We start from the raw sequence: 15,008 nt of genomic DNA on the forward strand, positions 1-15,008 counted from the left end.
GTTCTTGGAGGCCAGTGCTTGCTTGGGCTAAAGGGAAGTCTCTGTGTTCACCAGTGGCAGAGGTTAACACTGAGCAGCCTGCCTGTCTCTGTAGGAGTGATTACTGCCTAGGAACTGTAGTTTTATTGGCCATTTTGGGTCAATTCCAAACTCCTTGATCTCTCTCTCTTAAAACCCTGCAACTCTATTTTTGCACGGTCTTGCGCACAGAGCAGCATCAGGCAGCGCCGCTTAAACAGGTTTAAACTATTCCCGGCTCCACCAAGACTGCTCTTCACTTTTTCCCCTTAGAACTGCTCTAAATCTCAAAATAAGCACTCTAGTTTTCATTCTAAAGCCCTACACTTGCTCGTATTTGTAATCTCATAGGTAAACACCAATAAACTTAAGCACTACATCCTCTTATACTCCTTTTAAGTACTTGCTCCCTATTGGTTCTTTCTGATCAGTCAATAAGTAGTTCCATATATTATTCAGGCATGGCCAAAGGTCATTTTTGGGTTTACTCTCCAGTCCAGCTGGTGAATCTGGGAATCTTGAGGCAATGTTACAACTGCCTTATGTATACAGAAGACCATCTCCTCCTCCCAACAAGCTCAAATATATGTGAGAGATGCAACTATATAGCCAAATTGGAGGCTAAGCTCTCTCAACCCAGTACTGGCACAGCCTGTCAGGAGGAGAAGGTAACCACACACACCACAAATCCAGTATCACATAGACCTATCGCATCAGCAAACCAAACACATAAACACACAGAAACATACTCGGAGGCTCTAAATAATAATCTGCCTAAGCAGCAGAGACCTCCAAAGCAGACATCCAAGCAACCCCTACCATGAAACAATAACCATGTAGCACATAGCTCACAAAGTCAGTGTGCCACACAGTCACAGCCCTTAAGGCTAAACAACACACCTAATACACTTGTAATAGGTGACTCTATTGTCAGAAACACTGACGTCCCACTCACCAGGCTGAACAAGGAAAAGGTCACTGTAAGCTGCTTGTCGGGTGCCAGGATCCGCCACATAACACAAGCACTTAGGTCACTCCAAAGCAAGTACAAATATGACTCCATCATTGTCCATGCTGGTGTGAATGACCTGAGATGTACCTCCCTGGACTACATGAAAAGAGACATAGAGGAGCTCTTTGATCATGTAGCCCAGGCTGGTATGACCCTGACCTTGAGTAGCATCTTACCCTCACCAAGAATGATGCCACAGTATAAAGACAAAATGATCAATTTTAACAATTGGCTAAAGTATTGGTGTCATTCAAAGGGGATCCAGTGTCTGTCAGCCTGGGATGACATGCTCGACAAGCCATGTTGCTTCGCTAGGGACGGCTTGCACCTGTCACCCCTGGGTTTTTGAATACTGGCAAAGGCTACTGCCTCCGCCATAGTGCCTTTTTTAGGCAAGGCTCAAAAGACAAACCCACCTCCATAGACAACACAAAGAAAAAAAAACTAAGGGTAATGCTGCTCAACGCCATAAGTCTAAACCTCAAGATGCACGCACTCGAGACTCTCCTCAGTATGGAGAATATTGATATCTGTGCAGTAACAGAAACCTGGTTAAAGGCTCCCGAGAGCACCCCGGCACTAACAGGTTATACTTCATACCATGCTTTTCGGCCAAAAAACTCGGACCAAACTGCAAAAGGAGGGGGAGTATCCATCTTTATCAAAGATACCCACACCTCCAGGTTAGTGGCACTGCACGAAGCATTGGAGACCATCCATGTGCAACTAACAGTGGGAAAAACTGCCTTTCAGTTTGTAGCCTGCTACAGACCACCCTCCCAAACACAGGAACCTCACTCGGCTTTCCTGAGAACACTGGAGAATATGAAGGTCTCTCCAAACACCATTATATTGGGTGACTTCAACTACCCAAATATTGATTGGGAAAACTACTCAAGCCCAAACACCCTCGCCCAATGGTTCCTAGAATTTATAAACTCAAATGCTATGGAACAACTGGTCACCACTCCCACAAGAGGGGAAAGCATATTGGATCTGGTCTTCACCAACATGGGGTCTCTATGTTCCACACCAGAGGTATACCACTCATTGGTAAGATCAGACCATAAACTAATCTCACTGGACATCCATATTCTGTCTCCACCCCCAGCCAAGGAAACCACGGTGAAGAACTTCTCAAAAGCAAACTTCACACTTTTCAAAACCGAGGTGGAATCCTTCAAAGCCCCTGGGCCAGTGGAAAATATGGCCCAAAATGCAGACTCTTTTACAAAAGCATTCTATGGACACCTACAGGAATGCATGGAGCATGCTATCCCAAATAAAACCAAGACTCACTCCTCCAAAGGCAGGAGACCTGTCTGGTGGTCCCCGGCCATAAATAAGCTATACAACAGAAGGAGAAAGCTACTACATGATAGAGCAAAATCCCAAAAAGGGAAGGCATCTCTGATCAGTACTAGCAAGAAACTACGATCCCTCATAAAATCATCTAAGGCAAGCTTCGAAAGAAAAATTGCACAAGACACTAAAGATAATCACAAGGCCTTCTTTATTTATGTCAGAAACCTGGGAGGCAACTCCCAGATATGCTCTGAGTTAGTGCAAAATGACAAAAAATACACTGAACCCACAGACTTTGCCAACATCCTGGCAGAAAGGTTTAGTGCAAACGTCTCCCCCCCTTCCCCTCCAAAAGAGCAAATGTCTATCCCAACAGAGTGTAGCCTTCCTGAGATCACAGATGCACAGGTGAGAGCTGCCCTCTCCAAAGCAAAAAACACAGCATCAATGGGACCAGATGGTGTCCCGGGCTGCATCTTACACGAGCTCCAAGAAGAACTAAACCCTCATATAAAGTCACTGTTCAATCTCAGCCTTACTACAGGATATGTACCCAAGGAATGGCGTACAGCAACAGTGGTCCCACTCCACAAAGGTGGTGCCACAACAGACCTCGGAAACTATCACCCTATAAGCCTGACTAGCCTGGTCTTCAAAGCTATGGAGCGTATCATCATGGAAATCATAAACAAAGACATTAGGAACCTCCAGACACTGGATCCTACCCAATTTGGCTTTGTTAAGGGCAGATCTTGTCTCTTGAACCTGGTCAATTTCTTTGAAACAGTTACCAAAGCCATAGATGAAGGGAAGGAAGTCCACACAGCCTACCTGGACCTTGCAAAAGCCTTCGACACAATACCCCACTCGGGCATCATAAATAACCTCACCAGCTTAAATATCAACCCATATGTCACAAGATGGGTTGCAAACTGGCTCAGGGATAGAACCCACATGGTCAGAATAGCAGGTGCCATGTCAGACTCTAAACCAGTTACAAGTGGCGTCCCACAAGGCTCAGTCCTGGGACCTCTCTTGTTTGGTATATATTTCTCCGATGTACAGGCTAACACGGGTGGACTATGGCTGACCAAGTTCGCAGATGACTGCAAACTGGGTGCCATAATCGACTCTCTGGCTGACACAAGCATCCTCCAAAAGGGTCTCACAGAGATGGACAAGTGGTGCCAGAGCCATGCCAAAAAGTGCATAGTCATCCCCTTTGGGAAAAACAAAGTGCCCACAAATTACCACATAGGTGGTAATCCATTAAGTACGGAAGAAGTAATTAGGGACTTGGGGACCCAAGTAGATAGCAATCTCTCCTTTGACAATCACGTTGCCAAAGTGGTTAGAAAGACCTTCTATATAGCCCACCTTATCACGAAAGGGTTCACATCTAGATCGAGAGGTCATTGTGCCCCTCTACTCATCACTTATCAGGCCCATAACTGAATACAATGCCCCATTTGGGATGTACCTTACCCAACACCTGCAGCAACTGGAAAGAACCCAAAAGTACCTCACCAAGAGGATCAAGGGGCTCAAACAGATGCCCTATGCAGTTCAGCTAAAGAAACTCCAGCTCTACTCAGTTGCGTACCGCCTACTCAGAGGCGATTTGTGTCTGACATATAAAGCCATGTCCAACCCAGAATTAATGGACATGCTTCACCTCAGGAAATCAAAATCCCTTAGAGCTACATGCTCCAGGGACTTGAACCTCAGCACAGAAATAAATAGGACATGCTAGAGGGATAGATTCATATACCAGAGGCTCCCCTCACTCTGGAACAAAATCCCAATCCATGTTAGGCAGAGCCCCTCACTGACCCTCTTCAAGAAAAATCTTGACGAGTGGATGGGAGATCGTAAGTTTACCCCTGGGATCTCTTCTGTGTCCCTGCTTGACAGAGGTACAGTAAAGTAACTTTAAAAGGGCTACCTTCTGTGACCTACTATACAGAGGCACAGTGAACTAATCTAAAAGGGTGGCGAAAGCCAAACACACTCTGGCTAGGCTTATAAATGCCCTAGGGCAGATAGCCTAGTATCAACCTATGAAACAACCTATGAAACTATTAACATAAAGTGTTTTTTACATATGCAGAAGTTATAAAGTTGTTATATTATATTAGAAAATATATATATATTTACTTACTTGTATGTTTCTATAACTGTGGTGCACATACCTTTAGTCATTTATATTTATTTTATCATATGTAAAAAAAAATATGGCATTTGTTACTTTAAGAATTGATGATGTTGAGTTATGTGATTAATGAGTTTATTTAAAAAGGGTGGTGAGATTTAGAATGTTGTTTCTGATGAAGTTTGAGTATTATTAAATGAAATTAAAGCGCTAAAAACATTCTTGGTGTCCGGCTTTTTCCTGTCCATGGTTTCGAGTTTTGTTGTTTTATATAGGATTTAACTGACTGACATTTATCCTTTCAGATCGTTACTTTCTTCTCAAATACCAGGCCAATACATAGTGCAGTTATTAGTTTGGCATGCAGAACCTAGGCAAACTTATATGCCAGTATTTACATGACTTTTACATGTAATAATAGTGTTGGCTGTGCAGTTGTATGCCAGGCTTTACATGACTTTTACATGTAATAATTGTGTTGTCTGGTAACGTAGCTCTGATACTTATGCCAAATCATTATACTTTTACTTCAAAACAATATTTTCTTCATTGCAGTTTCCCCTGTGCTCAGAAATTCATGGAATTTGCTAATTTGCTATGCCTTCTTAACCAGTTCATCTACTATTCCTCTTGCTCCTAAACACTGCTCACATTATAAATAATTTGTAAGGATATGTTTTGACTATAGACCATTCTCTCTTTATGCTTTTTCCTACTGAAAATGTTACTAAGATTAGAATATACATTGTACTCATCCATCCAAATGACTAAAAAACAAATCTTAAATTCTGAATATGTTTTAAGAGGGGATGCCCCCCCCCCCCCAAGATATATGCTAACTACAAGCTTGCACAGAGATTAGGGGAATATTTTGTTTTGCTTTAAAACACATGTACTCATTTGGTTTCAGAGGTGTTGAAATCTCAGAGTTAGTATATATAGTTGCTTTTTACTGTTATTTCACATAATTCTGTTCCCTGGAGTTTTGCATGTTTTGTTTTCAGTCAGACACTTAGTTATCTCTCATATGAGGTGAGATTTCCTTCAGGTCAAGGAATACTACTCATGTATCCTTGTTCCTCATTGAAAATCTCAAAAAGTCCATGGTCCTCAGAGTTCCACATGGAAAGGGTCTGACACACATTTAGTGTTAAGAATTTTTTAACTGATATCCATGGTAAATAATACTCATAAGATTATAGGAGATTACTAGGCTAATGGCCCTAGGGCCCTTACAGGCCTAGCCAGGTTCAACCCTTGTTTCCTATAGGGCCTAGAGCTATGGTCAATAATTACACACCGATCTAAGTCAGCACTAACTGCTGCTATCCAAGAGGGAGAACCCTGGGGTGAATTTGCATTTTCCCCTCCAATCGACCAGGTTACACTTAAATAGGGTCAACAAGGAGCTTTGTTTAACTTGAATTGGAAGCTTGTTCTAGAGGAGACATATCTGTCTCTCCAGCAAGTCCTGTTGATGTCACAGGCTAGGTTAAGGTCTTGTTCAAACTGAGAAGGGTGTGTTTCCAATTCTGGGGCCGTTCCTTCATGTTCTTAGACAACAGCTTCTTCCTCTTGTTGTATAGCCTGTTTTTGGCAGATGTCCACCAGGCAGGCTTGTTCTTTCTGGAGGATCTTGCTTTGGTCTTATCAGATATGGCTGAGTCAATACAATTCTATAGATGTTTGTGAATATCCTAGTGTAGGTGTCCTTGCCATCAGTGGGGACAGGAGCTTTGGAACTGTTAATGATATATCTTAAGAGACTGTACTTTGCTTTGGAGAAGTTTTTAGCTTAATTTTTCCTGGGGGGGGGGGGGGGGGTCTGATGAAAGCATTACTTTGAACAAGACTGATTTATGATCAGACTTCACCAGGGAGGGCTGCACACTTGTGGCGGTACACCAATCTCCCATGTTGGTGAGTACTAGATCAAGAATGTTGTGGGGGGTGCCAACTATCTGTTCCAAGGTATTGGAGTTAACAAAGTCCAAGAACCTTTGGCTGAGCATGTTAGTATATGTATAATTTATTCAGTCTATGGATGGGTAGTTAAAGTCACCCATTACCAGAGTGTTTGGTTGTATTTTGAGTGACTCAAGTAGATCCAAGTAGGCAGTGTGGATATCATGGTTCATGGAGGGGACCCTGTAACTGACTATAACTTGGAGGGGGGGTCTTTTTTATTTGCACTTGAAGTAACTCTAGGGAATCATTCTGTTTAACCAAGCTAGAGGCATATTTATCTTTGAAGAAGAATGATGCTCCTCCTCCTTTAGATCTCACGTGTTCATTTTGTGGTCTGAATGCATGGGAGGCATTATAACCCAGCATGGGTGAGGTGCTCTCTGCGGCCTTGAACAAGGTCTCTGTGATTGCACAGATATCCACATCTTCATAAGTGAGGAATGCTTGCAGTGAGTGTAGTTTCAGTTTTGGACTCCTAGCATTTAGCAGCATAACCATGAGTTTGTTTTTCAGAATATTTTTATGTTAATAATTTTGTTCTTGTGACATTGCCTAAAAAGGCCCTATGGGGGAGACAAGTGCCTTAGGCCATAACTGAAAGCCAAGAAGTGACAGATGAAGACCATCTCTGGCAAAGCATCATGGTTTATCAACCATATCATCCCAAGCTGACAGGTACTGGATCCCCTTGGAATGACACCAGAAACAGCCAATTATCGAAGTCAGTCATTTTTTGTCTGTGTTGTGGATCATCCTAGGTGAAAGTAGAATACTGCTTAAGGCTAGGGACATACACAGCTGGAACATATATTCAGAGAGCTCAGTCATGTCTCTCTTCATATAGTCCAGAGAGGTATGTCTCAGGGTGTTCACACCAACATTAACTATAACAGAGTCATAACAGTACCTGTTGTTGAGAGACTTGAATGCATGTGTGATGTGGCAGATCCTGGCACCTGACAGACAGCTGACCGTGACTTTTTCCTTATCCAGCCTGGTGAGTAGGACATCTGTGTGTCTCACAATGGAGTCACCTATGATCAAAACATTATTCAAAATGAAACGCTGTACAACAATGGCCAATGAAGTAAAGTTCTTTTTCACATCCAGGGTGGTCACAAGTAGGTGTTCATAATCCGTAATATTATTCATGGTTTTATTTATCTTTCTTGATCTGTTAGACTGGTTAAGCTGTTATTACAGTTCATCACAGTCACCTAGCAGCTACTACATCTTCAGTGTGGATACTTTGTATATCAGACCAAAAAGGTTGGATACTTTGAAGCCATCATAAGACTGGAAACTTTGGAGCCATCATTTCACTATGGTATAACTGCATTCACAGCGTGAATATCTTGTAAGTGCATTTAATTTAAGTACTGGAAATGTATGCAAGTTTTTTGCTATATATGTTGCACTTTTAAGTTTTATATAATTTAACCACACTACGTATTCTCATAGGTTCATAGGTTAGTACGAGGCTAACTGCCCTTGCGAGCCATTTTAAGCCTAGCCAATTATCCCTTGTGAGATTCAAACCCTGCACCTTGTGTTTGTAAGGCAAACACCTTAACCATTAGACCACCCTCCCAACCCTTAAAAGCCCAGGGCTTTTACTCCATTGGCCATTGTTGTACAGCGTTTCATTTTGAATACTGTTTTTACTTGTTACTGATAGCTGTACTTTAGCATTAGGAGGTACCCTTTTTTTATTGTATATTTCTTATACCTCTCCTTTGCACATGGCCAACATTGCTACCACTGCAGATAAAAACCAAGGCTTAAACATTGATTTCCTACGGCATAATAATGCTGAACAAACAGATAAACAAGCAAATCCATTATTACATATGCAATTTGATGGCATTGAATCATTAGACATTCAAGATATCACAAATCACAGCAACTTTGATTATATTTTACAAGTAGAACTTGCAGCATTCAAACTAAAAAGATTAACTTGGCAACGTTTTCATTTGGGAGCTTGTTTACACCATCAGGTCATACCTAGAGGAATGCGGGTGAAATGCATGCCAAGCTATGGAAATCAACATACTGAACTCCTAGCTAAATGGCAAGCAATAAATTTAGAGACCAGCTTCCGATACATGAAGCTAATCATGGATTATTTTAGACCAGAGGAAGCCCATCTCGCCCTTCAAATCAAAGAAAAACAAGTAGAACTAGAGAAAATGAATTTGAATACTTATCACACCAACAAATTAGAAACATTACAATTCAATCTCAATGTGTATGAATCAAAAATATACGATCAGAAAATAAAAAAAACTAAATAGAGACATTAATGATTTCAAACAAGGGCGGATCTTTGAATGGCCCAGGGAGGAAATAAGATCTACTACAAATCACTTTAACCCTAGCACCAGACATACTGCATCAATTAGGAATGACACATCTGTGTCTAGAAACCATACTGGGACTGAAGAGCAAACATCTGGCACATTAAATACATCTACCAATATTACAGGGACACCTGTGGCCACTACGGCAGATAGGATTGTTGAAACATCCTCAGAAACTGGAACCATTCCTAAGAAAGGGAGTACATTTCTCCCCATCACCACACAACTTCCATTTTTTCTGAATCAAACCAGTTACAAGAACCCACAAACTCACAGTCAAGACAGAAAAAGAAAGAAAATACTGAATTAAACAGTTCTATAGTGGTGAATATTTCTCAATATGAATTGACCCAAGCAGAAACTTCTGTTTACAGAAGGGGTTAACTTTCATACCCTCTTTAAGATCTGATCTGAATGAATTTGTTATAGACATAAAGCATTTTGGACGTAATGTGACATTAAGAAATATTTATGGCACAAACACAGAGCAAGTTAAAACCTTAAGGAAACCAAGTACATTTGTACCTGTAGCCCATCCTGCTGTGGAACTATTCATGCGGCTGTGTAATAATGCAGTAAAGAAATTAAGAATGGACACGCATACTAAACATTATAGAAACATTATGTATGAAGAAAGACAAGCCCTATGCAACTTACAACAAAATGAGAATGTGGTAATCAAACCAGCAGACAAAGGAGGTACTATAGTGGTTATGGATACTAATTTGTATAAGAAGAAAATGACCACCATGTTACAAGATGAAAAGACATACCATAGAGTTACACCAATCCAGTTAAATCGAATTATACAAAAAGTGTCTTCCTTACTTCAGGCTATGTTGACTGAAGGCCAAGTAGATCTGGACCTTTACAATTTTTTGAACATCACAAAACCCACAATTCCGAATATTAATGGACTTCCTAAGATTCATAAGGACCTTCATAACTCTCCACTTCGGCCTATAGTAGCAGGACAAGGGTGGGTGACAGAAACAATGTCACTATTTGTGGAGAAAGAATTGAGAACTATTTTAAAATATTTTGATACAGTTCTGCAGGATACTGATGACTTCTTAAGAAAGATAAATCAAACCATGAATAACATTACGGAGTATGACCACCAACTTGTGACCACCCTGGATGTGAATAGCTTATTCACTTCCATTCCCAACGAAGCAGGCGTAGAAGCTGTAAGAAAGATCTTAAGCCACAAAAAAACTGTTAATGATTCCAGTAGAATTTGTGCTTTATTAGATTTAATACTGGAAAATAATTATTTTGTGTGTGGTACATCAATCTATTGGCAAAAATGGGGGGTAGCCATGGGCACCCCTTGTGCGAACAGCTGCTCAAATCCTGTGCTTGTAGACTGGGAATTGGAGCATGTATTGAACTCAAATAATCCATGGTATGAATGCATCAAATTTTATGGTCGATTTGTGGATGATCTTTTTATTTTATGGGAAGGAACCGTACCACAATTCGAATCATTCCATCAATATCTAAATAGGACTACTACTTTTTTAAGCTTTACAGCACAACACTCTCATAATCAAGTTGCATTTTTGGATGTGAATGTTATTCTTAACGAAAACATGTTGGAAACCGAATTACACCAAAAAAATACATGGAAAAATCATTACTTGTTGAAAAGCAGCATGCATCCTAAACATGTCACTAAAAATATTATGCGGAATGAAACACAAAGAATACATAAAAGATGTAGCAAAGATGAGACAAGAGAAAAGGAAATTTTGTTTCTACAACAAAACCTAATAAAGAGAGGGTATAATGAAAAAGATGTGAATGTTAAAGAAGTTATCCCAAAGAAAAACAAGACAGAAGACAGAACCACCAGAGTGATGTTAACTTACAGCACAGACAACACACAAGTTAAATCCATAATAAGGCAGTTTTGGCCAATCCTCATCCAGGATGCCAAGCTAAAAGACATTGTAGGTGAAACACCATGCTTTGGCTACAAGAATAAGAAAAATTTAAAGAGGTTACTTTGCACAAAGGATGGGTTTAGCAAACACAAAATCATTGGACATAAAGACACATTCAAGTGTGGCCACTGCACAGCATGCCCACTGATTGACTGTAATAGCGAATTTGAACATCCGAGGACATAGAAGAAATACACCTTTAATGTCAAAGCCACTTGTATAACCCCCAATGTGGTGTACATGGCTACCTGTAAACTATGCCCTGCATTCTATGTAGGAAAAACTAATCAGATGTTTAAAAATCATATTTTGAGACATCAAAGAGACATTGCCAATAAAGATCCACATAATGCTTTAGCAATGCATGCTGAAAGAAATGTTGGTCATTCTTTCACTTATAAGGTGATAGAGACTGTATATAGTGGAATAAGGAAAGGCGACATTGAAAATATTACTGAATGCAGGGAGAGTAAGTGGATTGTGAACCTCCGTGCTGATTTTGAGCCAGGCTTGAATAACATAATTTCACTGAATCCTATACTAAAAGCTAGAAGACCAACTATCAGCTAACATGGACGTGTGTCTGGCTTAATAATTCATGACTGGTCACACCCCTCAAAAGCAAAAGGTATAGGAAATGGAACACCCCCAGATGAGAGGAAAGAGGATTGGTGCATTTAAACAGCTGACTGACAGTGTGATGATTGAATGATTGTCTCAACAGTAAAGAAAGCAAGCACTATAAAAAGAAACTTCCAGTCCCAATCTCTACGATCTGAAGAAGATACCAAAAGCGCTTATCATTTGGAATACATAGGGATTGTTTTATTCTACATCAAGATTTTAACTTGACATGAAGATTTTAACTTTTCATACAATAAAAGGATTTTAACTGCCATTGAAGCTAAAAGCTTTTATTTGATCTGTTAGACTGGTTAAACTGTTATCACAGTTCATCACAGTCACATAGCAGCTACTACATCTTCAGTGTGGATACTTTGTATATCAGATCAAAAAGGTTGGATACTTTGAAGCCATCATAAGACTGGAAACTTTGGAGCCATCATTTCACTATGGTATAACTGCATTCACAACGTGAATATCTTGCAAGTGCATTTAATTTAAGTACTGGAAATGTATGCAAGTTTTTTGCTATATATGTTGCACTTTTAAGTTTTATATCATTTAACCACACTACCTATTCTCCAAGAGAACTTTACTTCATTGGCCATTGTTGTACAGTGTTTCATTTTGAATACTGTTTTTACTTCTTACTGATAGCTGTACTTTAGCATTAGGAGGTACCCTTTATTTATTATGATCAAAACATTAGATTTTGTGTTTTGCATTAGGGGTTTGTTAGGTGGGACAATGGTGCATGTGATTTTATGTGAACTGTGTTCAGCTGGTAGTGGATTATGTGAAGCGAGTTTATGTTTGGGAGGTCTCTTATCTTTAGGTAGGCTTCTGGTGAGTACCTCCACATATGTGAGTTTAGGTGTTGTGCATGTTCTTGGTTCAGGAGGTGAGCTGTGTGAGCTGACAACCTCCTTAGTATCTGATATGATGATTTATGAGTGATACAGCATAGATTCTAGATTCTTAATATAGATGCATCTTTCACATATTGAATTTGTATGACATAGAAGTAATGGGTTGTCAGCATGCAGGAGGCAATTGCTACACTGCCCTCAGGATGCCCATGTCAACCAGACTGGCAGGAGAAACTGCAAGAAATGATCCATCCATGATGCTAGGTATAGTACTGCGGTCAGTAATGGGGAGAGGACTACTTGTACCTCAGATGTGTAGTTGAGTGTCTCTCTAGTCAGTGAAGCACAACAGCGAGAAACCTCAGATGGAACACAAGCAGTTGACTAAGGGAAAATGTATCTGTCTGGGACTTTGGGTCTATAACCACCATAACCACCAGTGCATGGTAGTGCACAATGGTGCATAACATGCAAACATGGGCAATAAATAGCAACAAAATTAAATGGATTTAAGCCACTCTAACCAATTATTTTTGTTGGCGTTAGTACTTTTTCATTTTTCCTTATTTTGATAGTTTTGTGGAGACGTTACTGTACTGTTCTTGGGTACATTAGTTAAAGCTACATTGATCTGCTGCTTATTCACCTCTCATTATGTTAATTAGTAATTAGTAGTTGAGAAGACTGGAATAGTACTATTTTTGATGCCATGAACAATCTGTAAATAAAAGATTGATGACACACGTAGTTACATAAAATATCTGATACTTTAGCTAGTATATGTATTTTATACTACCCCTTTATCTAGGTCAATAATTAAGACAAATAAGGAATATGAAGGAGTGATGTGTGTAATACACAACCTCTAGGGGTAGAAAATACATATCTTAAATGATAAAGCCACAAATTATGCAGTGAGCTCCAAACCCCTGTAGTACTATATAATCTGGATGCTAAAAACACTTCACTCACAGATATTCCACTTATCCATTTTTCTGTATTTTGTCTTTGTGTTTTTTCAGCATTTGTGAATTGCTATTTTGTTATTTTTTTTAATTATAGTAGTATTAGGATGCAGTTTTTTACTTTTTACAAATGGGCTGTATGGCATAAAGAGCCAGTTACTCAATGTAAAATTATGTGTGTTTTGCATGTGTGTGTGTGTGTGTGTGTGTGTGTGTGTGTGTGTGTGTGTGTGTGTTTAGTTTCTCCATTACACAGCACTTTGATACAATGGGCTTAGGAATATGGTTAAAAAAAAGAGTTTCTGTAGGAGCAGTTCTTAGTTAGGGTTGAGGTATGACGTGTTAGGGAACACGACCATGTTTTGGTGGTTGAAGATTTGAGTGGTGGTGGTAGGGTGATTAGATCAGAAGATGTCTATGATGTGGAAGATGGATGAAGTATGACTAGGTATGACATTCTGAAAAATATCTGCCAGATGTTTGCAATCAGTGAATCAGTATTCAAATGTGGGATCTTTGTTATTATTCATTTTGGTAAGCGAATGTACTATATGTGGCTCTGGCAAAGGGAGTACTAGACTGGAGAAAAGGGGTGGGCAGGAATGTTTTATTGTCAATACAATTGTATGTGTTTTAATGATTTATTATAAATGCTTATGTAATGTTGATTTCCAATGTTTCTTTATTTTATATATGCAGTTCTTTTCCATCTTTTGGTGAGCAAGAAGCAAAGCAAGGGTGTGCAAAGGGAGCAACTGCCCTGGGCACAGTGTTGCTGAATGTGAATGAAAAGTGCAGATGCTGCATTTTTTTTTTCTGATCCAGAATTTTTAAATGCTGGTACAGAAATGCACTTCATTGTTTCATGTGTGTTAAGCTGTAGCTGGCTGCAGTTTTAAAATGTAGATTTCCTGTTTTTTTGCTCTTCAGTTGAAGAGCTGAGAGGCATGGGTCTGGCTGTAGGAAGCTGATCTGATGCTTGCTACATTAAATACCAAAGTCTGTTTTTTATCTCTTCACATGAAGAGCTGAGGAGGCGAGCCACTGTATTGAGAACCATCGCTAAACACTACATTTGCCAGCTATGTCCCTATGGTGAACAATAGTACTTTCTGAATATTCTTTGGATTTGCTTTTGAATTTTTGTCTTTTCACTTCTTCACATTTTTTTAAATATAAGAGTCACTCTGATGCAAGACTTTCTGTGGAATTAGGTGATTATTTTTGTGTTGGCTTTTGAGAATGTACAAGCTCAGCACCTTACATTACTTGGAGTTTTTTTATGAGCAATATTCAAATTAATGGTACTTCAAATTAGTCTTTTGATATAAGGTCAACTGAAATGGCACTTTGGAGTGCTAAGTAGTGACAACATGTTAACAATGACATTATCATTAATGCAATGAAGGGCATCTATAATAGCTTGCATTTGGAAACTAAATTATCTCTATTTTTCAGTAAAAAATAATTTCCCTGTATTTTTTTACATTTATAGCCATAGTAGAAAATGAAATTTTCCATAATTATTTTAGGATATTGTATCTATTATCCATATTATCATAAAATGCAAAGCAAACTAGCACAGTTCAACTTGGTAATATCCGTTCCCTATGCCTGTGTATATGCATATGTATTATGCCCAACTGTGCTATTTCAATTGCCTATCACAGAAACATTAGAAAGGAACAAAACAGCTATTAGTGCAGTACATTTAAAATAGCCTGTACATAATGTTTTGCTATCCACACACTAAGTATTATAGCAGAGCACTTGTTATCACATT

This window comes from Protopterus annectens, chromosome 2.part0 (genome assembly GCF_019279795.1).
Source record: "Protopterus annectens isolate FY-2018-M chromosome 2.part0, PAN1.0, whole genome shotgun sequence".
Classification (NCBI taxonomy): Eukaryota; Metazoa; Chordata; order Ceratodontiformes; family Protopteridae; genus Protopterus; species Protopterus annectens.